Genomic DNA, 25529 nt, shown 5'->3' with positions numbered 1-25529 from the left:
CGATCTAGCTTTAAAGGATGTGACAGAGGTGTCAACATTGTGATCTCAAGTGTCTTTGGGGAGTCTCCTAATTGTCTCTGATGAATCTGTAATCGCAGGCACAAGACTGCAGGATGGTCCATAGGGACTGAGGTGGCTGTTTAGCTGGAGGTGCTATGCTGTAGGTAATTAAGATCAGTGTGTGCTGGTTATTATGAATTAGAATAAAACAGAGCAACTCATTAAGACTCACTCCTGGGATAATTATGAGCAAAAGGAACCATATTTATTTTTTTGACCCTGACAGGAAGTCTTCAGTTTAAATCTGACTAACAGATGTCACCGCAGTCCTGTATTGAAACACGAGTCAACCAGAGACCTCAAACTTGGGGTCAGAGCCAATGATGAGGTCACCTCGCTTTCTCTCCCTCTTCATCGTTTCCTGTTGCATCTCTGAAGCTGATGTCTAATTTAATTAGTGTGTTGTTGGTTTTGGTTGTGCAAAACAGCAGAACGGAAGGCAAACTCAATGTCATATGAAATGGCAATGTTTATCCCACAGTGTTTGTCCCACTTTGTCTCTGGTGTTTTCCCTGAGTGTGTGGGGGATTAAGGCTTCCAGGAAGAGCTGTGCTGATTTTATGAGAAGCTTATTGATGAAGTCTCTCTTTTTCTTCCCTTCTATGATATGATTTTTTTGTGATTACTGAGCTTTGCCTCCAATCTGTTTGATGGACACAGCAATGTCTTGAAGGGATACCCCCTTCTTTAATGCGACAGAACCAGTACATCGACCGCATCACAGCAGAAAAAGAGACAGCAGCACCTATCCACTTGTCAATCTCCCGCTCCATCCTTCCCTCACTCGTAAACAAACAACACCCCAAGATAATTAAACTCCTACACTTGAGGCAGGACCTCTCCACCAACCTGAAGGGCACAAACCACCCTTTTCCGGCTGAGAACTATGGCCTCGGACTTAAAAGGTGCTGATTCTCATCCCAGCCGCTTCACACTTGGCCAGCAAACCGTCCCAGTGCACGCTGAAGGTCCTGGCTTGATGAAGCCAACATGACAAACATCATCTGCAAAAATCCTGTCCATAAAAAAAAAAGCAGGACCGGTGATAAAGGGCAGCCCTGCAGGAGTCCAACATGCACTGGGAACAAGTCTGAATGACTAACTGCCGGCAATGCGAACCAAGCTCCTGCTCCAGTCGTACAGGGACCGGACAGCCTTAGCAGAAGGCTCCGGACCCCATACTCCTGGAGCACCCCCCCACAGGATGCCGCGATGGACACGGTCAAAATGCCTTCTCCAAATCCACATAGCACATGTGGATTGGTTAAGGCAAAATCCCATGAACCCTTCAGCACCTGGAGAGGGTATAGAGTGGTCCAGTGTTCCACAACTGGGACGAAAACCACATTGTTCCTCCTGAATCCAAGGTTCCAACTATCGGCTGAATTCACCTCTCCAGTACCCTGGCATAGACTTTTCCGGGGAGGCTGAGGAGTGTGATCCCCTGTAGTTGGAACACACCCTCCGGTCCACCTTCTTGAAAAGAGGGACCACCACCCCGGTCTGCCAGTCCAGAGGTACTGTCCACGACCGCCATGCAATGCTGCCGAGGCGTGTCAGCCAAGAGAGCCCCACAACATCCAGGGACTTGAGGTACTCAGGGTGGGATCTCATTCACCCCCGGTGCCTTGCCACCGAGAAAGCTTCTTAACTACCTCAGTGACTTCAGTTTGGGTGATAAACGAAATCCACCTCTGAGCCCTCGGCCTCTGCTTCCTCAATGGATGAAATGTCAGGGGGTTGAGGATATCATCTAAGTATTCCTTCCACCGTCAGACGATATCCCCTGTTGAGGTCAACAGCTGCTCACCTCCACTGTAAACAGTGTTGGCAGCAGGGGTGTGCCGGTACTAGTATCGGTACCGAACGGTCCTGGGCAAATTCTAAATGGAAGTGATCATCCTTATCCCCGTGGAGTGGGGACTTTGGAGTGTGCAGGGCACATGTTTTCCATTATGTAGTCGTTAGGAATGCACTTGGCAAAAGGGCACATAATTTCCTCCTTCAGCTTGGATGTTCCCGTGACAAAGCAGCATGTGTCCATCACCAGATTCGCTGATGGGACACAGACATAACAACAATATACCTTTTATATTTTAAAAAGTTTTTATATATATATTAGTTTTTATATATTATATAGACTTATTTTAAAACTTTTAAAATATAAAATTTATTTGCAACAGTTATGCTGACAACAATAAAAATACATTTATGACAGTAAACCGTGACATCTGCTGACGGACACCATTTGGAATTTGCATATGAAACCGTTCGGTACCGATACTAGTACCAGCACCCCTAGTTGGCATGGCACTGCGTCCCCTCCTGAGGTGCCATACGGTTTGCCAGAAATCTCTTCGAGGCCAACCGGCAGTCTTTCTCCATTGCCTCAACCAAACTCCTCCCAGACCCGAGTTTTTGCCTCCACAACCAACCAGGCTGCAGGCCCGCTTGGCCTGCTGGTACCCGTCAGCTGCCTCAGGGGTCCCACATGCCTGCCAGGCCTGGTAGGACTCCTTCTTCAGCTGTTGAAGGCGTTCCTTACTTCCGGTGTCCAACACCGGGTTTGGGGACTGCCGCCTTGACAGGCACCGGAGACCTTACTGGGACCAAAACTGTGACTTGCACAGAAGTCCAATAACAGAACACAACTCAAGTTCCGATCGGGGGGCCGGCGTTGCCCACGTGAGCATTGAAGTCCCCCAGTAGAACGGACAGAGTCCGCGGTTAGAGCACTTTCCAGCATCCCTTCTCAGAGACTCCATAAAGGCTGGGTAATCTACACTGCAATTCAGCTCGTGATCACTTCCATTTGGAATTTTCCCCCCTTGAACCGTACAGTACACAATATGTGTACCGTTACACCCCTAATATATACATATAAAATTGAGTGATATTCACCCCTACTATATATACATATATAAATTGACTGATGTAAATTGATATTCTTGACTGATGCTTGACTGAAGATGACTGTCAGAGCATGAGGCCACACGTTCTTATGAATAATATATATGTTGAAATCTAGTGGTGCATTTGCGTGATATATCCTAAACCTTTTCAAGATTTCATTAGTCATGGCAATATCAGTGCTGAATGTATTGCTGAAACAAATACTAACCCCTAACCTCAACCTTAGTATACCATGGTGGCATATGTTGATAAACGGTGTTGGGCAGTAAACACATTACTTAGTAATGCATTACTGTAATTTGATTACTTTTTAGTAATGGAGTTAATTTAACGTGTTATAGTTTTCAAAAAATAGTAATAAGAGTTTAGTTACAAGCCGATAGTTACTGCCGCGTTACATTGCTGACAAAATGCAGTGTTTTATAATCTAGAGATTGTAAAAAGGATGTTGCACACTCACTGTCCAGTCAAGTGGCTGTGGATTAGAGACCTGCTCCAGCAAGACCCGACACAACAAATTGCGGCGCGGGACAAGATGGGCTAGTGCTGGTGCGGACACTCGAGTGTGTGCTGGATGCGGGAGAATAAAATGATTCACGGGACTTCCGCAAAATAGAAATATCTAAACAATAAAATATCTAAAAACAAATAAATTATTCATCTATGGCACAAAAGCAACATTAACTAATATAAAATATAAAACAATTAACAGGTGCAAGCTTATGCAGACTTTCTATTTAGGCTATAACACGTGTGTATAACACACGAATTGTAGACATTTATGAAAGATTCATTATGATTTATATTTATTATGTTATAACAGATTTGTGAGATAGCGATGAACTGAGATGTCTTTTAGAGATTATAAATGCATATCTCTTTGCTGGCATTCTGTCACGCCATACCATGCACACAGCAGCCGCTTGCTTTAGTTAAAAATAACAGTGTTCTGGTGAATATTGAATTAAACTGTAATAACATATATATCGGGAGCATGTATGTTGGGATTTCATAATTTTCATGGAGAAAAAAGTAAAGTAACTAGTAATGTAACTAATTACGAAATACTTTTGAAATAAAGTAATCAGAACGTAATATGATTATTTTTAAAAAGAGTAATCAGTAATCAGTAATTTGATTACATTTTCAGAGTAACTTGCCCAACACTGTTGATAAATATAAGATTACTGTTTTCCATATTGAATCTGAAATGATTCCATGACAAGTGACTGCCCCTCTAAAAATTGTCTGGAAGACTATTGAATGCCTGTTCAAATTCAATATCAAACCGAAGTTACCATCTTATGTGTATTTTGCAGAGTATTTGAGACGTATAAAACAATATTTTGTGTGCTATGTATTTTTATGGTTATTAGTGTTGCAACATTAGCTTAGCAACATGCTAATAACTCAAACTTAAACTTAAATGAATTGTGAGTCAAGCTGTTTTGAGTAATACCATGGGAGTACAGCTTTTAAACCATACGTACTATAAATTTTTAAGTTTGAGATTGTAACATTAGCTTAGCAAACATGCTTACTGTCAAAACTCAAATTGAAATCATTTGTGATTCAAGCCATTGTGAATATTTTCATGAAGTCGCAACCCTTATAAACCAATATTTAGTGTGCTATGTATTTTTATGTTTATTAGAGTGTTGCAACGTGCTTTGTATTTTTAAGTTTGAGTATTTGTAGCGTTAGCTGAGCAACATGCTACTGGCAAAACCAATATTATGTGTGCGTTTGTATTTTTTTTTTTTACTAGTGTTGAGTGTCGCAACATTAGCTTAGCAACATGCTAATATCAAACTCAGTTGACTTCAGTTCTGAGTCAAGTATTTGTCATGGAATGAAGCTCATATAAACCAATGTTTGTGTGCTTCCAGAACGTTCTAAATCAATCACCTATGACATTACATTTTCAGTTAGGATGCTTAGAAGGCGGCTGCTTATGTAGGCGGTTCACTAGGTTTTGGAATGGAGCCACTGAGCCCTTTTCACACAATCATGCCTTTATGTGTCCCCCACACAACGATCTATGGATTGAATATGAGCGCTGACTTCTGATGTACAGCAAATACTGCTGCCATTTTTGCACACACAATTACCCATAATGCAGGTTGCTGATGGATCATAAGCCCACAGCTGCTGCTTTATACTGTTGTGTGTTGCGTGCCAGCATTTACATACATTATCCTTTCTGCTTACATAAAATGTCCTCATTACTGTCTGTATTCAGTGCCGGTTCTGTTCTGCTGGTGTTGCCCTCCTGTTGACATTACCAGTAATCATGTCATTTCCTGTTGACGGACTCCTCACAACGTGTCATTGGGTGCCAGTCTTTTCTCTGCAGCTCTCCTCTCCTGTCTGAGGCTGGAGACGGTTGCTTTATCTTCCCAACATACTCTGCTCATTTGCGGGTCCGGCTGAATTCTGCCGCTGGGTCGGCATGTCAAACGGATTACGGAGCAGAATGAGATTAAGGAAAACAGCGTGAGAGTGTGACCAGCCATTATGACTGTTTCAATACTAAATGCCTCTTTCTCCGAAGCCAGTGCAGTGGCTGGAGCGCACCAGTTCCTGCCTGTATTGATGTCTACACATTGACGATGTGTAATGCGCACTGAATGTCTCACTGCCAAACATGTCTCTTTCATTCAATCGCCCTTCTCCTCCCTTCCAGTCGTAATCTGTGGTTTGTTTGCATGGGTGCCTGAGTGTCGGATTATCTACAATTATTTCTTCTTTGCGTAGAATATCATTTTGTTTTTTAAAATGAATATCCACTCACAAAAGAAATTCAGTCATGTCATTCCAACCTGTATGTAGTGGTTTTGGTTTTTATGTGTATTTGAGGAATGTGTTTTTGTTTCAGCTGTTTTGGGTGTGTGTGTGTGCTCTTGTAGTGCAAATCTATGATCAACAATGGCCATGAGGGACCAGGATCTCAGTAGATCGGCAGTATGTACAGACTGCTGCAGATAGCTGCTGTTGTGCTGTCATTAAAGACACTATCAGCCGCGGGGTGCAGACGGGAATCAGGAGATGCCTTATGGAATACTGTTCCCTAATGTAAACACAGCCTTATTATCCCAACAGATACCCACAGATTATTATCACTGTCAGAGCGAAAACAGAGTCAGCCACAAGAAGACCGAAGGGAACGAAGGAAGAAATGGAAAAGCTCATTGATAGCAGAAACCCAGCTAGGCGGGGAACGTTCTCACAACTTTCACTAACGTTTTTTTAAAAGTTATGCTATATAAGTGTCAGGACAAAACACTCTTAAAGTAATGTGCATGGAACATTCTTATAAAAGTTATAAGAACATTCCATAAATATTACTTAAAGAATGTTTTGTTTGATGTTTCATAACCTTGAGGCAACGTTCTGAGATCAACATTCTCAGGCTGTTCTCATGATTGAATTTTTACTTGAATGTTCTAAGAAATGTTGTAACCTTTAAATGAACTAGAAAACTGGAGAAACGTAAACATATTAAAAATAAATGTTTATTAACAATATATTTTGGGTGAAAACAGTGTAGTACCAAACTGTAAGGAATGTTTTGTAACCTTTAAATAATGTTATAAACCATGACAAGAGCATTGCAAATTTCAGCTTTTTTACTAACATTTCAAAACCAAAATTCCCACCACAATTTTCTAACCTAAATTTATTACTTGTAGCTGCTAATGAGATTCTTGTTACCTGTAGCTGCTAATGAGAAGTCTGCATGGAATCGAAATTGACCCCATTTATTTATTAGCAACAAGTTAATTAGTTTTGAGGTGAACCGTTAATCTTTGTTTTTTGTCTTTGTCTGTAAATGGTCTCCGTAATTCTTTTAGTCAAAACTCATTAATCAGCACAGTCTTAAACTGTCAGGTCTGCTGCGAGTTATAGATATGCAAGGAGATTCGCTTAAAATCAAACCCCTCTTTGTTTTCTCAGTTCAGTATAGTTCAAAACATTTTGTTGCACAGCCGTTCTATAAATCAGCTGTCTAAATGTTATGGCCCACGAATGTTTTTGTGGATGTGACAATGTGTTTTGAGGGCTTTTTAAAGTGTGAAATGGAAGTGATATTTCCCTGTCTGCTGTCTATTCAGTCACATTTCTGAAGTTGCTAGTGAGATAGTGCCCATGAGCAAAAGACGGCAACATGCAGTATTCTGTAGAATAGTAAATGTACTGTTGTACAGTGATAATGGTTACTTTTAGATTACTGTACCATGGAATGCGTTACTATATTCATGCACCATTTTATTTTATTTGTATAGGAACATGGGGAATACATGAGGATTTTGTAATAACTTAAATTGCAAAACGTGGCAAATACAGTTATTACCCTACGGACTATACTATATATATATATATATATATATATATATATATATATATATATATATATATATATACATATATACAGTACAGACCCAAAAGTTTGGAAACATACTATTTTTAATGTTTTGAAAGAAGTTTCTTCTGCTCATCAAGCCTGCCTTTATTTGATCAAAAATACAGAAAAAACACAGTAATATTGTGTGAAATTATTATTACAACTATAAAAATAATAGTTTTCTATTTTGAACTATACTTAAAAAAATAATTTTTTTTCTTGTGATGCAAAGCTGAATTTTCAGCATCATTACTCCCAGCCTTCAGTGGCAACAGTAACATCCAGTCTATCAACATGATCATTTAGAAATCAGTTTCTAATATTCTGATTTATATGGAGTGTTGGAAAACAGTTCTGCTGTCTAATATATTTGATGAATAAAAGGTTAAAAAGAAATGCATTTATTCGACAAAAAAAAAAAAAAAAAAAATCTAATAAATATATATTCTAATAATATATTTTCTTTACTATCACTTTGTGATCAATTTAACACATCCTTGCTGAATAAAAGTATGATTTTATTTAAAAAAAAAAGAAATGAAAAAAAAATACTGACCAGTAGTGTATATTGTTATTACAAAATATTTATATTTTAAAAACATAGCTTCTTTTTTTCTTTTTGTACTTTTTATTCATACAAAGTATCCTAAAAAAAAGTATATCGAACCATGTTCTGAAAAAATATTAAGCAGCAGAACTGTTTCCGAAGACTTTGATAATGAATCTCATCATCTTAGAATGATTTCTAAAAGGATCATGTGATAATGATCCTAAAAAATTCAGCTTATGCATAACAGAACAGAAATAAATGATAATTTAAAAGTACTGTATAATAAATTTCAAAAACAATTATTTTAAATTGTAATAATATATCCCATTTTACCTTTTTTTATCAAATAAAATGCAGGACTTGGATGAGCAGAAAGAAACTTTCTTTCAAAAAACATAAAAAATAGTAATGTTTCCAAACTTAATTTAATGCGATTAATCAAGATTACTCCTTTGACAGCACTAATATATATATGAAGTGCTGTCAAACGAGTAATCTTGATTAATGCATCCAAAATAAGTTTTTGTTTATATAATAGGTGTTTGTAATATTATTCATGGTATATTAGCCTACCATGTAAGAAAAACATGGCAAAATGAATGCACAACTATGTTTTTTTTTGCTGCTGTGAATGTATCCTTTCTAGCAGAAAGAAGTAGTTTTTGATGTCATTGTGCACAATTGGTCATTACAGTACTCTATCCATCGTTGCAAGACATGTCCTGTCACCTTTTGCCCAGCTGGCCATGAAGAGCATGCAGGGGACCATGTGTCCCAGCATGCACATGCTGTAAATGGTCAACAGTGAATTTGAACCGTGCTGGTCTCTCTCCACCCTCATGTCCCAGAGGGGAACGCAACATGGTGCTAATGGAACAATGGACTGTCTCAACAAACCCCCTAGCCTTGTTTCTCCATTCCTCCCTCTTCTCCTTCCCTCTCTCTTTACAGTGGGGTATGAGGGAGTGTGAAGCATTCAGTAATGAATAATTGGCTCAGATTCCCAGCTGGTTTAGTGGCATTAAATATGAATAGCAGGCTCATGTAGACTTGTTTAGACGAGAGGAGTTACGAGCACGAGAAGAAGCGTTTTTTTCATGAAAGTATCATCAGTGTGAAATAAGAGCAGGCTAATGCAAAACAGGTCTAAATCAGTGATCACTGGAGTGGCTGGTACACACACAAATGTGGATGATTGTAATAGCCCACATCAACCAGGTTGACAGAAAAACAATCCTTGTCATGTCGTCTGTGTGTGGGCCAAAAAGTTGCACCTTTAAAAACACACCACGCAAAGACTAACAGGGTATATACAGAAATCATGGATTTAAATTTAATACCCTTTCAAGACCCTTTTTTCAGACTTTTACCATACATTTTTAAGACGTCATCGCCCACTCCAAGTTTAACCATTACATTGGCCAACACTTAGAACTAACATTACTCTCTACTGTGTGTAAGATAGACACAGCACAAACTAAAACATCTTACCTTGTGATAACTCCTTCTCAATGGGCAAACATAATTCAGAAAGGGTGGGAATGAAGCACAAAGAAATGCACTAAGTGTTCTAACTCAATGCAACCCAAGAAAACAGAATTAGAACAATAAAAACACAACTGAAAACCAAAACTTTATTGAGGAGGGGAAAATAAAGCTCTCAGAGTTAACGGGACAATGAGTTCATACTAGTATATTCAAAAGATGTATTTTGTAAACATCAACCTTTTATAACTGTCTGCTGAAACCATAGCTGTTTTGTGGAACACTTCTCATGACCAAACACCTGACTGATCAGGCAGTTTACCTGTGATTACGGGACGTGCTGATTTGATGCAGACTTGAAGACAGAGTGACAGTACTTGCACCTGATCAAGTCTGAATGACTCATGGAAGGTGAAAAAGTACTGAGCACTAGCCAGTACATTCAGGTTTTAATTGTGCATCCCGTGACAGTATTAAAAAACAGCCCAAAGTAGGCTGACCCTGACCACGTCCGGACTATCCAATATCAAATCAAAACATTGTCCCTTCCATCCCATAAAATAAATTATTTTTTACAGTCACTGTATATTACACTTGCCCATAAACACAGATCAAAGGCTTCCTGCTAGTGGCCCTCTTGCACAAAACATTTAGACACCAGTTTTGGACGCACAGGTCACGAATGCAATACAGGGTTGAGTAAAAGCATTTCAGTCAAATGTAATTTATGCAATTTCAACCTTTAACCAACGGGGTAGGGGGAAAAAGAAATGTCGGTAGCCGCCACGGCATATACAGTTTTTCGGCAAAAGCGCGCCCAATTGCGTCGAAAAAAACAACCCTGCATCCAACACAAGCTGGAAGGAGTCAGATTTTGAATGATCAACAGGCGTCGAGGCGTAAGGGAGGTAGAGATGAATGATAAGAGCTGTTGAGAGGATTTGTCCTCTAATGATTCTCAGCTCATGATAAATTAATCTGTTAGATGACAGATGTTGACTCCCTTACACAGAATGCCCATGCGCACGATTGCGACGAAATCGGAAGTGAACTGCGACTGCCTAGTGCTCATTTCAAAAGTGATGTTAAATTCCCCCACATATTGATAGCGGCTCCCTGATGCATGAAACCATTATAAACAGTATTAGCGGGAGACAGGACACAAAATCACGGAAGCAGATGAGAGCAGTGGCGCGAGTACATGTTCAGATTTCAGCAAGTGTGGGATCAAGTAACAAGTAGCATGCTAGCACGCAGCAGCGCCCAGTCAGTCAGTAAGCGCCCGAACAGATTTCGTTTGAGCGTCCAAGTAAATAAACCACCCAGACCCCCAGTATTCGGACAAATAACATACATGAGACAGATGTTACAAACATTTACCTCCCTTGTAAAAGTGGCATGTGACGACTTTTAAATACTTTTTACAGGGCTACTTCTTAATCTTCTCTTAATTGTAGTTAGTCAAATCAACTATCTATATCTACTTTGTAAGACGACCCCGCGGAACACCCTGTTATGCAATTGGCCAACTAGCGCATACATTCTGCACCTGTGTGAGATGAAAAATAACTCTCCTTACCAGTAGGTGGCGAGTAGTGTCTATATGTGACCAGACCACGCGACAGAAAACCAGTCTTAAGTCGTACTTGGGGTATATTTGTAGCATTAGCACAAAAATACATTTGTATGGGTCAAATATTATTTTTTTCTTTTATGTCAAAAAATCAACTAAGAGGATATTAAGTTCAAAGGATCCTGTTCCATGGAAGATTTTTGTACAATTCCTTACGGATGTCCTCCATATTTAAACCTACATCTATTGCTTTAGTATAATAGTGATGGAACACATCTGTGCCTTAAGAAAATTAGAGTGTTGAATAGCGCAGATCATCGTCACTTACACTGTACAACACACCACTATTGCCTGTCGCACGTTAACGTTGGATTAATATTGGCCAGCAAAAATTTTAGCTAAGCGAAAGACCACCCATAGAAGGCATGGGGTGTAGAGGTCTTGACAGGACGTCGACAGTATTGCGCTCATTGGCGTACATATAACCGAGGAGGCCATTATATGGAAGGATACGGGAGTGGGCTCTAAATTCTTGACGTCTTTTTAGACAGTGATGGAGTGAGCTGTCGAGTGCGCCATTATGCAAGACTGTAGTAAGCTGATGTAATACTTCCACAATTCTAACACTCACAGCAAGATAGGGAACTGTGGATATTTTGTGTTGCGAGACAGCATTCGCACGTGTTACCCTCATTTGCATAATTCTCTTAGTAAATCAGGTTTCTAAAGTCCACACAGACAGCCCATAAAAACTAAAAGCGACATACAACAGTGAGCGCAAATCATTCTTAGTGCTCCTCCCAGAGAGACAGCCAGCAGCTTTCAGCACTGGATACATCTGTTGTATGAGGACTGTGTCGCTCCGATCAAAGCATAGGGCCGAAACACTGCGAGAGCTCAAGCTAACATATTTAAGCCTTTTTTAAGGTAGCCCACCACTGCAAACCAACGGACCTGTTTGCATGCAGTTCGTCTCGTAATCTGCCCGTTTCTCTGGGTGTGTGTGAGGGTTATGAAAAGCCCTTCCATGTTTGTTTCTTTCCAGTACAGGTTGAGTAACAGGATCTGCTTGTAACATGTGGGGTGCAACTTGTTTCCTGTGTGGAGTTTAAGGAAGTACATGGGTCTCTGGTACAGTGTCAATGCATATGTGTGTGTCTGAATTCAGAGCAAATGCATATATATTGACATAACTGCACTTGCTGTGTTGTCTTAGGCTTGCATGGTAAGTTTTAACGTGTCAAAAGTGCCAAAAATGCACCAAAAGTACAATGTGGTGCTACTAAATTTTTGGGCAAGTAGTATGTAGGGGTGAACAGTACTTGGCCAAATATTTACATCACGATATGAGGTATATGTCACCTTGTTTTTTTGTTTTTTTTCACCTGGTTCAGGAAATTAAATAAAAAAAAAAAAAAAAGTTTATTTAAAAATATTCAATTAGATTGATAATGTAATACTATAGTGGGTTAGCCTTGAGGGCAGTACGCCCGACATACAGCACTGTTGCCACCAAGATCGAATCCCGACCTGAGGACCATTCCTGATCCTGCCTGCACCTCTCTCTCTCCCACTTCCAGTTCTGATCTGGCCTGTCATAATAAAAAGCAAAAATGCAAAAAATAAATCTTAAAAATAAACCAAATATTCAAAATATATTTTGATAGAAAGGTAAGACTTTCATTCAGCAAGGGATGCATACTGATCAAAGCATTGACAATAAAGATATTTATAATGTTACAAGATACTTATTTTTCAGCAAATGCTGTTATTTTGAACTTCCTGTTTATCAAAGAATCCTAGAGAAAATGTATCAGTTTCCACAAAAAAAAAAATCTAAAAAAGTTAAAAACAATGTTCTAAAAAGATTAATTCAGAATGAATGAGCCAGATTTTAAGTTCTTCCTCGCTTCTCACTGGTTTTTGAACACGTCTGTGTGTCTGAACTTTCTGCATTTTTACTTTCTTCATCAATCTCTTTTGTGTAAATAATGTAAAAGCAGTCCTCCCAATGTGATCTGGTATCAAGAAATATATCCACTGCTGTAAAAACTTTGTAGCAAAATAATACAGGTTAACACATTCTGTCTTCATAGGAGATACACTGATGTGGTTTCAACTATTAACAAGCAAAAATATACTTTAATAATGTGTTTATTGCATCGTGTATAATACCTACCAAACTCTATTTTGACCACCTACAAAGATTTGAAGGTGTTTAGGCGCCCCCACGGAACCACAAATTGATCCCAAATGCAACCAGTGGTCATACGCACAACACTGCAGACATAAAATGCAAAAAATAAGTCTTCTTTCCGTCGACGGCTTAGATAGCACAGCCGGTTGCTATGTACCGGCAGCCCCCCCAAATGAATGAATCCAGCAGAAAACAGAAAAATCAGCCAAATAGGGAAGGAGGCACTTGAAACGCTGCAGTCTGCTTCTAGAAATGGCAGAGCTATTGGACTGGTTTCTGGTAGTATGCCCAAGATCGTTTGTCAATGAAGTGAGGTGGTTCGGGCTCGATAAACGCGAGTAATCGTAAAGCGGACGCCCAATCCCTGCAAGAGGATAAAGAAGAGAGCGAGAGCAGGCTGGCTTCGGCTGGAGGCTTTCGCTGTGCCACATTCCTGCACAGAGAAGTCTGCCAACACATGCCTCGTACACTCGTGAGTGAGACGTGCATATTGTTCTAGGTTGGTTTGCATGTCAAAGAGACTTCCGGAGAGCATCATTTATGAAAAAAAGGGAGCCAACAGAGCTCGACGAGAGAAAGAGAAAGAAAAGAACAAGGGAATATATATACCACTCATGCTCTGAATGACAGCGAACATTATTTCCAACTTTTTGGGAAGGAGAGGAAACTGTGCATTAGCGGGCAGATCATCTCCACTGGGTCGCCATGCCGGCATTCGCATCATCACCTCAGGCCACGAGTGTAACCCTATTGTCACGTCTGATTCTCATCCATCTCTATCGCTAATCTCTCTGAGCCACAACAATCGGCTAGACCCACTCCTGTCAGGGCTCTTCCCGTTCATCTCGGTTCAGGCTCTGCAGTACTGTCATTCGGGCCCACCCATGCAATTGATTGCGTCTTGTAAATGGAAAGCTTTGGCCGTGTTCGATAAAATGGCTGAACTGGCAATCCTGAATAGCAGAGGAAGTAAGCTAGCGAGATTTGTTAGCAGGCCATAGTTAACAGGCTGCGTTCCCTATGGACTATTGTGAAATCACAGGACTTGTACATATCTGCATTTTGTACTTCTTGTAAAACGCTGTCTTCTCGTGTACTTTGCGCACTTTGGCAATGTATGCTTACAAGTCAGAACCACGAGGTTGGCTCATGCAATTACTGACCCGCAATTGAAATTGATGAGCCAACGCTCCCCGTCGCACCCACGGCATTTGGAGCTGTGTTGCTGCAGCTGATGCACAGCTATAGATCAAATCGTCACCGGAGATTGCGGCTACAAGTCAAATGGCCTGCGCGGCGAGGTGTAGGTGGGCTGGTAGCATAATATGTGTGCAGATTTGATTCTTTTATGGCTTGTGCAGCTGCTGGCATTTTCGCTCGTTGTCAGCGGGCACTGTATCGCTAGCTACTATAAGGTTCACCGAGTCAGAAGCCATGAGTACACAAATGATTGCGGCCTCCTCGCCGTAGTTTTATATCCTAGCCAATCTGTCTGGCTGGCGCACTTTAGGGATTATTATTTATTTAGTATTATGCGTGAGGCTTTAAATAATGCTATTTTTCGTGAATAATAATGGGACATCGGCTTTGCCTATTATTACATACATGACTCAGGCAGTCAGCATCTAAAGACTAGTCTTCAGTGGCACATGATCCTTCACAAATCATTATGTAATTGCTTTCAAGAAACATATAGCTTATGTAATAAATGGTAATGTTGAACTGAAAGGATGTGAACGTCTTGTTTGGCCTCCACGCATATCCAGCGTTAATTTATTACCCTTTTATATAACTGAAAATTTTCTTTCCTTGGGTATCATGAGTGATGAACAACTTTTTCACAGCACTCATTTATCTCGGTCCCCCCAATGGTTAATGTATAAATCTAACTTTCATCGACCCTCATGTTTGTCAATACCACATTTATTGTTAATTTGTATATAAATCAAAAACCACCTACTTTCGTGTATGTGCACATGAACCATTATCTCGATTATTGCTCCCTACTGTACAACTGCTGACGCAGTGGTCTCCATTACCTAATGTCAATTTAACTCATAGTAACGAATAGAACCTCAGCGTAATTGTTGTCACCTTTTTAGGTTTTTGCTGTTTTCCTGAATCCATTTGTTTTCCCGTTTACAATTTCCAGAGGAAAGTCTCGCGATAGCTGCTTATTCATGGATTATAATGTATTTACTTTCTATAGCTTTGAGAGTCTTTATTGCCTCACTTTGAATCAATAGTGGGGAAAATGTTAATAGGTTCTTTGTAGTATCAGACTTCATGGCACCAATAGGAAACTGATTTACTCTTAATAAATATTCACAGCCAAATAATGTCATAAACTCTTCCCTAGTCCTTCCTTTTGGGTTATTGTCTTTATGTTTTATTGGAATCCCATAAACTGGTTTTGCTAGTTTCAGGTCACAGGCCTTTCCTCATGTCAACATATCAGGCTGTTTTTTTAAGCACCGGACATAGAGAGTTTATCCAACATGTATCTATTAAACATGAATAGGTTATCCCATGGGCCTGTATCAGGACTTTTTTACACCCCTTTCAGTAGGTTTACATTGCCCATGTGTGTAGATGAGTGCATACAGCGTTGTGGTGTGCCACGGTGTAATTCCTCAGGGGTTTCTTGCCTGAAGAGAGAATGTGGAAGGATAAGATAGGTTTAATTAAAAGCAGTGGTGACCCCTCGCACCTGTGCTCTCTCTTTCTCTTCTCCTCTCAGTCTTAACCCTCCCCCCTTTCCTTCCTTTTTGCATTCTCTACCTTGGACGAGGATTTGCTCCTTTAAATATCCAGCCCTGCTAAACGCTGTTTGTGTCCATCTGTGGACTCTTGTGTCGGAGATATGTTTTTAGACCTGCCGGAGACACCCTGACCATCATTCTTTTCCTGTCTTAACTCGGTAATCCAATCCAGTCATAACAGATCCGTAATTCATAAATGCACGAAGCAGCAGGAGAGATGGCGTTCAAGGAAGAGGATACTGGCAGAGGAACAGAGGAGAGAAATGATGAAGGCAGAATGAGAATTTAGGGAGGTAATTTTAAGCTGCCTCATCCCGCCCCTGCCCTCAGGGGAAATGCCCGGGTCTGGCAGGAATTGGGCTGTGGAAGAAGCAATGGGCCAGATTTTAATAAAGGGGCAGGAACAGAGGCAGTGTTTGAATAACTAAGAGTGTCAGTGAAAAGATATTTAAGACCAAAGATATTTCAGTAATGCTTCAGTTCTGTTCCAAAAACCTAGTGAGCTGCCTACATAGACAGATACTAGAGGTAGGCAGATACAAATGGTAGGAAGCATAATTATGCCTCGTAAGATCTTGTTTTTGCCATATTAAGGGGCAGCTTTTGCAAGTATCCTTCACGAAAATGCAATCCCAAGAGATACTGCAACAGTCTCAGTGGAAAGCAAAACGATGGCTTTTATTTTCCACAAGATGGTGAATGAAGCCAGAGATGTAATATCAAATAGTATGAATAAAAACAATTATTTTCTTTTCTTTTTTTTCTTTTTTTTTTCTTCAAGATGCGAAATGTTTTGGTGTGACCTATATAGCCCATTTTGATTTTTTTTAAGGTTATTTGAGTGTTATGGTGCATTAATGGCCATGTCATAATTACGTAATTACTACATGGCATCCTGCACATTTTCAGAGCTGGTCACATCCTTGGACTCTGAATTATGCGACATTATTAACGGCAAAATGAATCCAGTTGCGTAATAAATAGACAAATTACATAACAGTCATTATGCGGATGCATTAAAAAAGGTAGTCCACCCAAATTTCTGTCATCATTTCACCTCATTTCATTCCAAAATCTTAAGATATTGGTTCATCTTCAAAGATATTTTTAATGAAACCTGAGAGGCCTTTGTCCCACCATTGCAAGTTCAAGTAACCTTAAAAAGATTCAAAAAGTGTGTAAATGCATTGTAAAATAAACCCATATGAATCAAGTGGTTTAATTCAAATCTTGTGAAAGAAAATGATGATTGCTTGTGAAGAACAGAATCAATTTAGGCCTTTATAAACACCCAAAACATAGAGCACATCACAGAAGTTTGTGTGTGTGAATTGAACTTGTGCATTATTGGATCCATGCATTGTTGATCATTGTTTAAAAGCATAAAACTAAACCGATCATTATATAAAGCAAACATATTCTTCACAAAAATTGGATCAAAATGCTTGATTTCAAACCATACCTTTACCTAAGTATTGTTTTATATACACCCTGTAATATTTATTATGATTTATATTTTAGAGCTGTTGGAACAGATTTAATGGGTAATTGCAGACAAAATATGTTCACCTGTGTGTGTCACCTTATATCTGTAAAACAGAGGAAAAGCAGCTTTGGCTGTGGGTGGTGTGTGAAGCTGAAAGTGTGTTGATGCAACAAACAAGACAAAACTGATGATGGATCATTTTAAAACAGCAAACCTATAGGTAAAAAAGGTTGTAAACAACAAAGTTGTCTTCATGTTTCCTTTGGGAAGTTATTTTTTTATTTATTTTTTTATTTATTTTTTTTTAACTGCTAGAGGGACAAAAGTTACATGGGTGGTGTGTGTAGCTTTAACTACATTTTACTACTGAAGTTGCCACCATTTTGAGTGTGTCCACCTAATGTTGTAGTGATCTGATGGTAACAAGTCACGAGCTTAATAAGTTGAAATGACAAATTCTAGAAGGATCTGAGCACTTTTTACACAGTCAGAACCTTAGAAATTATGGTAATACTGACATGGCTTGAACCCACCCTTTAACCTAAACAAGCTTAGCAGCATGCTAATGCTAAACGCTAATGAAATCAGCACTCTAATCTCCCACACAATGTCCTATTCAAACTTACTTTTTTATCAATAGGGAGTTGCTGTATTTGTACAGAGACCCTAAATTGTTCACTTATGAGGTATTCATTTTTCCGTCTCGGATTCTACGCTAGAAAGTTGTAGCCTGTGTAGACAGTAGATAGCACAGAGTTGAGATTTATCTGTGGACGCTGGGCCTACATTGGAGTGTGTTTGCATTAATTTATACTGTATGATGTTAGATATTATACCCACAATGGATAAGGTAAGGGGCAGTTTTGTATATTGCAAAATTATAATAACCAAATAACACTGTTTTATAACAGTGGAGTTAAGAGAAGAAAAAGGAGTTTGATACAGAAGTGTTTGAGCAGTGAGAGGAAGATGGAGTGGGAGGTCAGGGTCACCTTTCTGTGCTGAGGGACATCAGGTCCAACAGATTCATCAGCAGATTTTTCACCCTCTCTGTCTCTCTCTCTGTCTTACCAAGAATGCAAAAAAATGGAGTTTTAATTGAATGCTGTAGTGCTTTATATTGTAAAGCTAGTGAGAATCCCCATATATGTTTTCAAGGTCACAAAATCATGCTATCTCCCAAGTACCTCAAAAAATGGAAGCAACTCTGTATCCTTCATTGAAAATCTTTATTCGGCTTTGGGTTTTTCCCAGTTTTTGTTTCTATGCCATGATCCCAACCAATCAACTCTGATATTAATTCACAACCATGAATTATAAAAGCAATGGGGTTTTCATTGTCTGACACTTACCAAAGCTGTGGCCTGGAGAATCAGAGCATCTCAGATCACCTAGGAATCCACCAACACCGTAAGACATTGCTATTTGGCTTTATATTGTTTCTGAAGTTTGGGTGACCAAATTTAATTTCATGAGGACAACTTCTATTGACAGCTTATGTCAATATATTGTTGGTTTTAATTTGTAAAAATAAGTAACCAAAATTCAGAATCTTCCAATCATCTCATGCAAACATCATATTGATCTAAAACACAAGATATGGTAACCAAACTCAACGTTAAGTTATTCTAACATTATTACACATTGGTAATTTTTGTTCAAGTGGTGCTATTAAGTAAACAAATTCAACATCTGATTTGACTGGCATCAAGCCAACAATGGATTTTGACGGCAATGAAAAAATTTCCATTCGTGCAATGTTGGGATCCGGTGGCCAGAGGGCAGTTGTTTTTTATGGTATACTTTCCATGTAGACAGGTGCTCGAAAAATCCAAAGAATTTTATGAAGCTGCGAGATGATTTTTTTGTGCGCAAAGAAAATAAACACTTTATTTAGCACCCCCCCCCCCCCCCCCCCCCCCCCACATGCACTGTGGTACTTTCAATAATGGCGGTATGGCAACTCGTGGGAAGAAAAATTGTTGAATAAAGTCGCTATTTTCATTTTATTTTTAAAAAAATTTTCGCACAAAAAGTATTCTCATAGCTTCATTCTCTTCAACAGTGAGCTCCCAATGAAAGAAAGAAAAAAAAGATTAAAGGCACAATATGTAATTTTTTTGCTGCTAGAGGGCGCATATTCAACAAAAACAAAGACCAGGTGAGGCTGAAAAGCCATCGAAGTGAAACAAGGCCGCTGAATGAGCATGACACGCCGGCTCGAAAGCAGCGGAGCTTTTATTATGCCACAGTCGACCGCTTCCACTCCTTCCAGTCATACGTATTTGGGGGGGAAAAGCAGCGCTGTTTTATCATACTAGGATACGTTTGAAAGTTCTGTTATTATGCTACTCTCGAGGGGTTATGACATCATTGGCAGGTGACCAATGACACTATGGGGACACGGTCCGTGTCATTAGTTAAAATTGCTAATTTCTCTGGACTTTTTAAACAGTCTTTGAAAAATTTGGGATAATGTAAGTACACAATGTAAAGTAAGTCAGGAAAATGTATAACCACCGTTCTGTAGTGGTTTTGGGATACTTTAAGTCAAGTCAAGTCAAGTCACCTTTATTTATATAGCGCTTTATACAAAAACAGATTGTGTCACTTTAATAAAAAAAAAATCTTACTGTACATATTGTGCCTTTAATAAATAATGGTGTTTTTGTTGTCGTTATTCTATAAATGCAAAGAGTTAGCCTATAGTAAACATAATCACCTTTTTTTTTTTCTTTTGAAATAAAAAAAACAATAGAAATCTGTGCTGTTCTCATGTTAGATGCTAAATAAACGTTTGTGTGTGTGTTCTGTTGTGTATGACCTCGTATGAGTAATCAACATATTAATCAGGTCTTTTTTCTGAGGCAGTGGTGCCTGTTATTAAAAACACAGAGGACTGCCAATGTCAGAAATTTTGTGTGTGTGCGTTTGTGCACACTTAGGATTCAAATATGTTTTGCTTTGTGTCATTATGCATACATAAGTCTATATAAATATGCACATTTGTTCTGTGTGTATTCATGTGAACCTCTTGCCAACAGGTGTGTGAGAGTGTGTATTTGTTGACAGTGGTTGAGTAGGAGTGCAGGGCTGCCTTGAGGGGATTCAGTCTGTTCTCCGGATGAGGACTGACAGGTCAAAGAAAATGAAGAGAGGCAGGCCGGTTCACCTATACATTACCCTCCACTACCCAGGGCTATGAGTGAGTGGGAAGTTAGGGTGTGTGTGTGTGTGGATGGTTGTAAGTGTCAGGTTTATTGTTTTATTGTTTGTTGAGGTTCCATTAGCTGTTGCCTATTGAACACTATTCGGCTGCCCCGTCCATCTGCATGAGGAGTGTCTTTGGGGACACGTCAACACATCTGTGTGTGTGTTTGGCATGTGGCGGAATAATACAATGGTGTGTAAATGCTGGAGGTGTATGCTAAATTTTGGAAGTTGGTTACAGCAGCAAAAGAGTAATTAAGAGTGTGTTTTCTACTTGTACTGTAGTTTGGTTCTCTTGGTTCTTTTGGGCTGGATACATTTGGCTTGGTGGTTCACACTCATATGTAAACACCGAACCTAGGATATGGTCACAAAATGACTGGACAGCTTTTGACATATTTTAGCTTTTAGAGCTTATAAAATGTGTAAAGGAGTCTAAAGACAGTGACAGGAATTTGTACGTAAATACAAAGAGCTGTTTGTAAGTTGACGGTGGTTCTGACGCCTCTACCAAACTGAAATGGGCAATATACTGTAGCTCCTGTGGCGAGAAGAACCAGGTATGTTTTAGCATTTTGTCCTTTTATGGTCACATCTTGTATGTTTTGTGACAATCACATCCTAGTGTTTTTAGTTAATTTAGATGTCTTTAATCTGTGTAGCATACATGTATTAGTCAAACCCCAACAGAGTTTATTTGGAAGTGGACTGAATCCCCTGAAAAGGTGGGCCTTGGTCTGCTCATTTGGTGTGCACCGAGGTTCATGGTGCATGGCATTCATGGTGCGAGATGTTGAAAAACATGTACGATGTAGCATAGTGGCCCAGTGGTGTCCATCTTACGTGTACATATTCTAAGTGCTCTAAAGTATACAGTAGATTTGTGTGAATTATTGAAGGGATAGTACACTCAAAAATAAAAATTCTCCCTTAGAAAATACTCACCTTCATTTTGTTCTGAACTTGTAAGACCTCTGTTCATTTTCAGAATGCAAATGAAGATATTTTTTATGAAATCTGAGAGCTTGATGTGCCTCAAAGACTCACATGGAAGAGAAGAAATGGTTAAATAACGTTATTTTTGTTTTCTTTGTGCAAAAAAAAAAAAAAGTATTCTTGAAGCTTCATAAAATTATGGTTGAACCACGTGATGTCACTGATTAATATATTTTACCGATGTCCTTAATAACTTTCTTGGCCTTGAACGATAAAGGTACCGTTGCTGTCTATGCAGGCTCAGAAAACTCTTTTTGCTGTAGCTCTGATTCATGCTTGTGCATATATACAAACGTTCAAAAGTCTGGGGCTTGGTGAAATGTTCTTAAAATCTCAAATCTTTTCTAAAGTAATTTGTCTGTATTTATTTAATCAAAATGTATTTCTATGTTTGCAAAGCTGAATTTTTAGCATCATTACTCCAGTCTTCATTGTCACATAATCCTACAGATATCATTGTAATAAGAAGCATTTATTTCTTTTTATTATCAATGTTGAAAACAGTTGTGCTGCCTAATATTTCTGTGGCACTCGTAATGAATATATATTTTTCAGGATTATTTGATGCATAGAAAGTTCAGAAGAATGGCAAATTTCACTTTTGATCAATTTAATGCATCCTTACTGAATAAAAATATGAATTTGTTTTAAATGAGTGACTGATGCACATTACGTTTAATGTTAAATTTCTTAAATTCGTTTATGACTCGTGTGTTGTTGTATCAAGAAACATTCAGAAAAGTCATTGACTAGAAGTATAAGGATTTTTTCAGTGAAACACATTGCTGAATAATATTATTGCTGTTGATAATAATATAATATTTACTGTTACTGGCTGGCTAAGTAAAAATCTGTCATTGACATGTAGTGCACCTCAAGTTTTCATTTTGTGCAGTGTAAAATGTAGATGTTTTACTACCTTGGGTTTTCCTTTATTCCTTCAAATCCAGGCAAAAAAGATGGAAGAAAGAATGAAAGAGCGAGAGAGGGGGTGGTGAGGGAGTGTGGCGTTGTATAGTAACAGACCCCTGGCAATATGGCATTGTTTCTGTCCATTGTCCTCTTCTCCTCGACTCTCTCTCTTTGAGGATCCTCTCATTGTCACCATTATGTGTGTAAGAGTGTGTGAGGGTTTGTGGGTTTATGTGATTGTGTAACCCTCCAAAGCTGCTCCTCCTGATGGGCCTCCCTGGCGATCCAGCGGTTTGCTACTTCTGCACGCTCTTGAGCGTGGGATGTTCAATACATGTATGCCATGTCTATATGCTTAGCATATGTTTGATCAGGGGCATGTGCGCTCTCTCCCTCTCTCAGCCATCTGATTGGCTGCCAGATTCAGAGGAGAGAGGAAGTACTGCATCACAAGACTAGCAAAGGAGGAATGAAAAGTGGCCATGAAAGCATCATAGACATTTCTAATGAGTATTAAATGAAAGAGGGACTTCATGGTTTTTAACTTCACGTTTTTAATTACCAAATGACAGTTTTCATAAATCAGTGGATGTGTGAAGATGTGGGTATGTCCGTATGTCAGTATATTATTATGGGAAAAATATACATTACAATCTGTGAAATAAAAACTCATTGTATTTGTTTTATTTATATACTGTGGTGGTCAGCACTAGAAAATGCACTAATATTTTAAATTCTGAATAATAGCAGCAATTATTTTAGTATCATTGAGATACTACTATAGATTTTAATAATATTTTAAATCTGTTTTTATTTTTCTATTTTCATTTTAATTTTAGTAAAATTTGTAATAATTTTGTTTTCAACTTTCTATTTGCAATCTAATTTTAAAGTATAAAAATAAGTTTTTTTTTTTTTTTTTTTTTGACAAGTGACAAGCAAGGCAGCTTGGTTTGAGCTGGTTTAAGCTGGGTCCTTAATTGTCACGAGCTGGTTTAAAATCTGGCCCTGAGCTGGTTATGAGCTGGTTTAAGATGGTTCATTTACTGTTCTTAGCCTGGTCTGAAGCAACTAGCTCCTGCTCAGGACCACCTCATAACCAGCATATGCTTTTTCAGCAGGGATTACAGTGACTAAAATGTATTTTTCTAAATGTGTTAATATTAAAATTCACAACTTGTGTATTGTTGCATCAGGTCCTATTTATACGTCATTAGTAATAAAGGTTCTCAGATCATTTTAGCAAAGGAATTCAGAATTCTTTACTAACAGATGAAAATGACTCATTTTTAGGATTGGTTTGTAGTTGTTCCTCTGTAATGATTGATCTTGTGCTGCTGAAGGCTGAATATCAGAGCGTTCGTGCTGTGAAGGGGGTGTAGGGTCAGTACTTGTATTTGATCCTACTTCCATCATGATAGCCTACATCTCCATTTTACATGATTCATTCTTGTTTTAAAAAAGACAATGAGGTGTCCTTTTTATATAAAAATGGATTTATCAACGCTGTTAAGTAAAGGTTGGCAGTATGACCAAGATCTTATATCATAGTATGAGTAATTATATTGATATGTATAGTTTAATGTGATATATAATTTTTTTTGGACAGATGAAAGGTTCTTCATCTCATTTGAGTATTCATTTCTTTTTATTTATCATGTGATGATGCAAATCAAAAGATCAGATTATTCATAACGAATGATGAATCTGACAACAGCTTAAAAACAGCTGCAACACTTGAGTTACAAACAAAAAACTCAAAGTGGTTAAACTAATATCAGAAAATGGATGGATGGAAGGATGGATGCACGTGATTGGAAGCCCTGTTGCTCGGCAGCCATAAACCCCTAAACTTTGCTTCCTGTTACATGCTTTATTATGTTCTTCCTCATCTTGACTTATTTGGGACACATTCAAGTTTGACAATGTGTTGCTGTAAGAGTGAACACACTGTCTGTGTGTTTGAGAGCTGGTACAAGCCAGAAGGGAAAAAGACGGTGACAGGATGGTGTTAAAAACAGATTTATGAGCCATGTCACTGGTGCCCTTGCAGAAAGTGATCTTTTGATGGCTGCTCTGCATGAGTCGATGAGACGTCTCTTTGGAGAGTGTTGCCCTCTCTCTGTGAGGGCTGCAGCTGAGGTCCTAGGATCAGTGTCAGTGTGTGTCTCAGGACGGGACTGCAAGGCTGTGAGGCACAGAACAGGGTCGGAAGGTCTAACAGCCTGCAGAACAGAGAGAGCCAGGATGGGACCATGACAGCTTTAGCTGTTAAAAGTTCCTAAGAGCATTAAAACTCAGTCATTTTAATGCTCTTAGACTTGAGTGCAGCATTTGATACTGTTGATCATGCCATTCTATTGTCACGTCTTGAACATTATGTGGGCATCCGTGGAAGTGCCCTCAGCTGGTTTAAATCTTTTCATACCTGACAGGACCTTTTCAGTTGGCATTGGAGGCTCTGTTTCATCCATAGCTCCTCTAACCTGTGGTGTTCCTCAAGGATCCATTTTGTCCCCAACTCTGTTTTCATTATATGTTAGGTTCTATTCTTAGAAGGCATGGAGTATCTTTTCACTTGTTTGCAGATGACACTCAAAGCAATCTGCCTTTTAAGCACACTGATAAGAAAGGCTTAGAAACCTTGCTTGCCTGTCTAAATGACATAAGGATGTCATTAATTTTTTTTTTACACCTTAATGCAAGTAAAACTGAAGCAATTGTGTTTGGGCCCTCTGTGGGGAAAGGAAAAAAAAGTGTTGATGTTGGAAATCTGCACTCTTATATCAAACCAAACAATTACTCTCTAGCTCAGCCTCGAACATGACTGAAGTCAAGAGGGGGATCGTGCATTTGCAGTTGTTGGACCTAGGCTCTGGAACAGTCTTCCTTTTATCTGAGAACCCTGTCCTCTGTCCATGAGTTTTAAATCAAAAATTAAAATCTTATCTTCTGGCCCGAGCTTTCAGCAATTCTTAAT

The 25529-nt window shown here is 39.0% G+C and overlaps 1 pseudogene; it reads left to right on the top strand.

The window, feature by feature from the left end:
* The window catches only part of LOC109083940, a 121674-nt pseudogene that overhangs the window by 14449 nt on the left and 81696 nt on the right, over positions 1–25529 (top strand).

Source organism: Cyprinus carpio, chromosome B9 (assembly GCF_018340385.1).
Source record: "Cyprinus carpio isolate SPL01 chromosome B9, ASM1834038v1, whole genome shotgun sequence".
NCBI lineage: Eukaryota > Metazoa > Chordata > Actinopteri > Cypriniformes > Cyprinidae > Cyprinus > Cyprinus carpio.
Note: the sequence above shows the minus strand (reverse complement) of the source record. Positions and strands in the feature narration are given on the sequence as shown.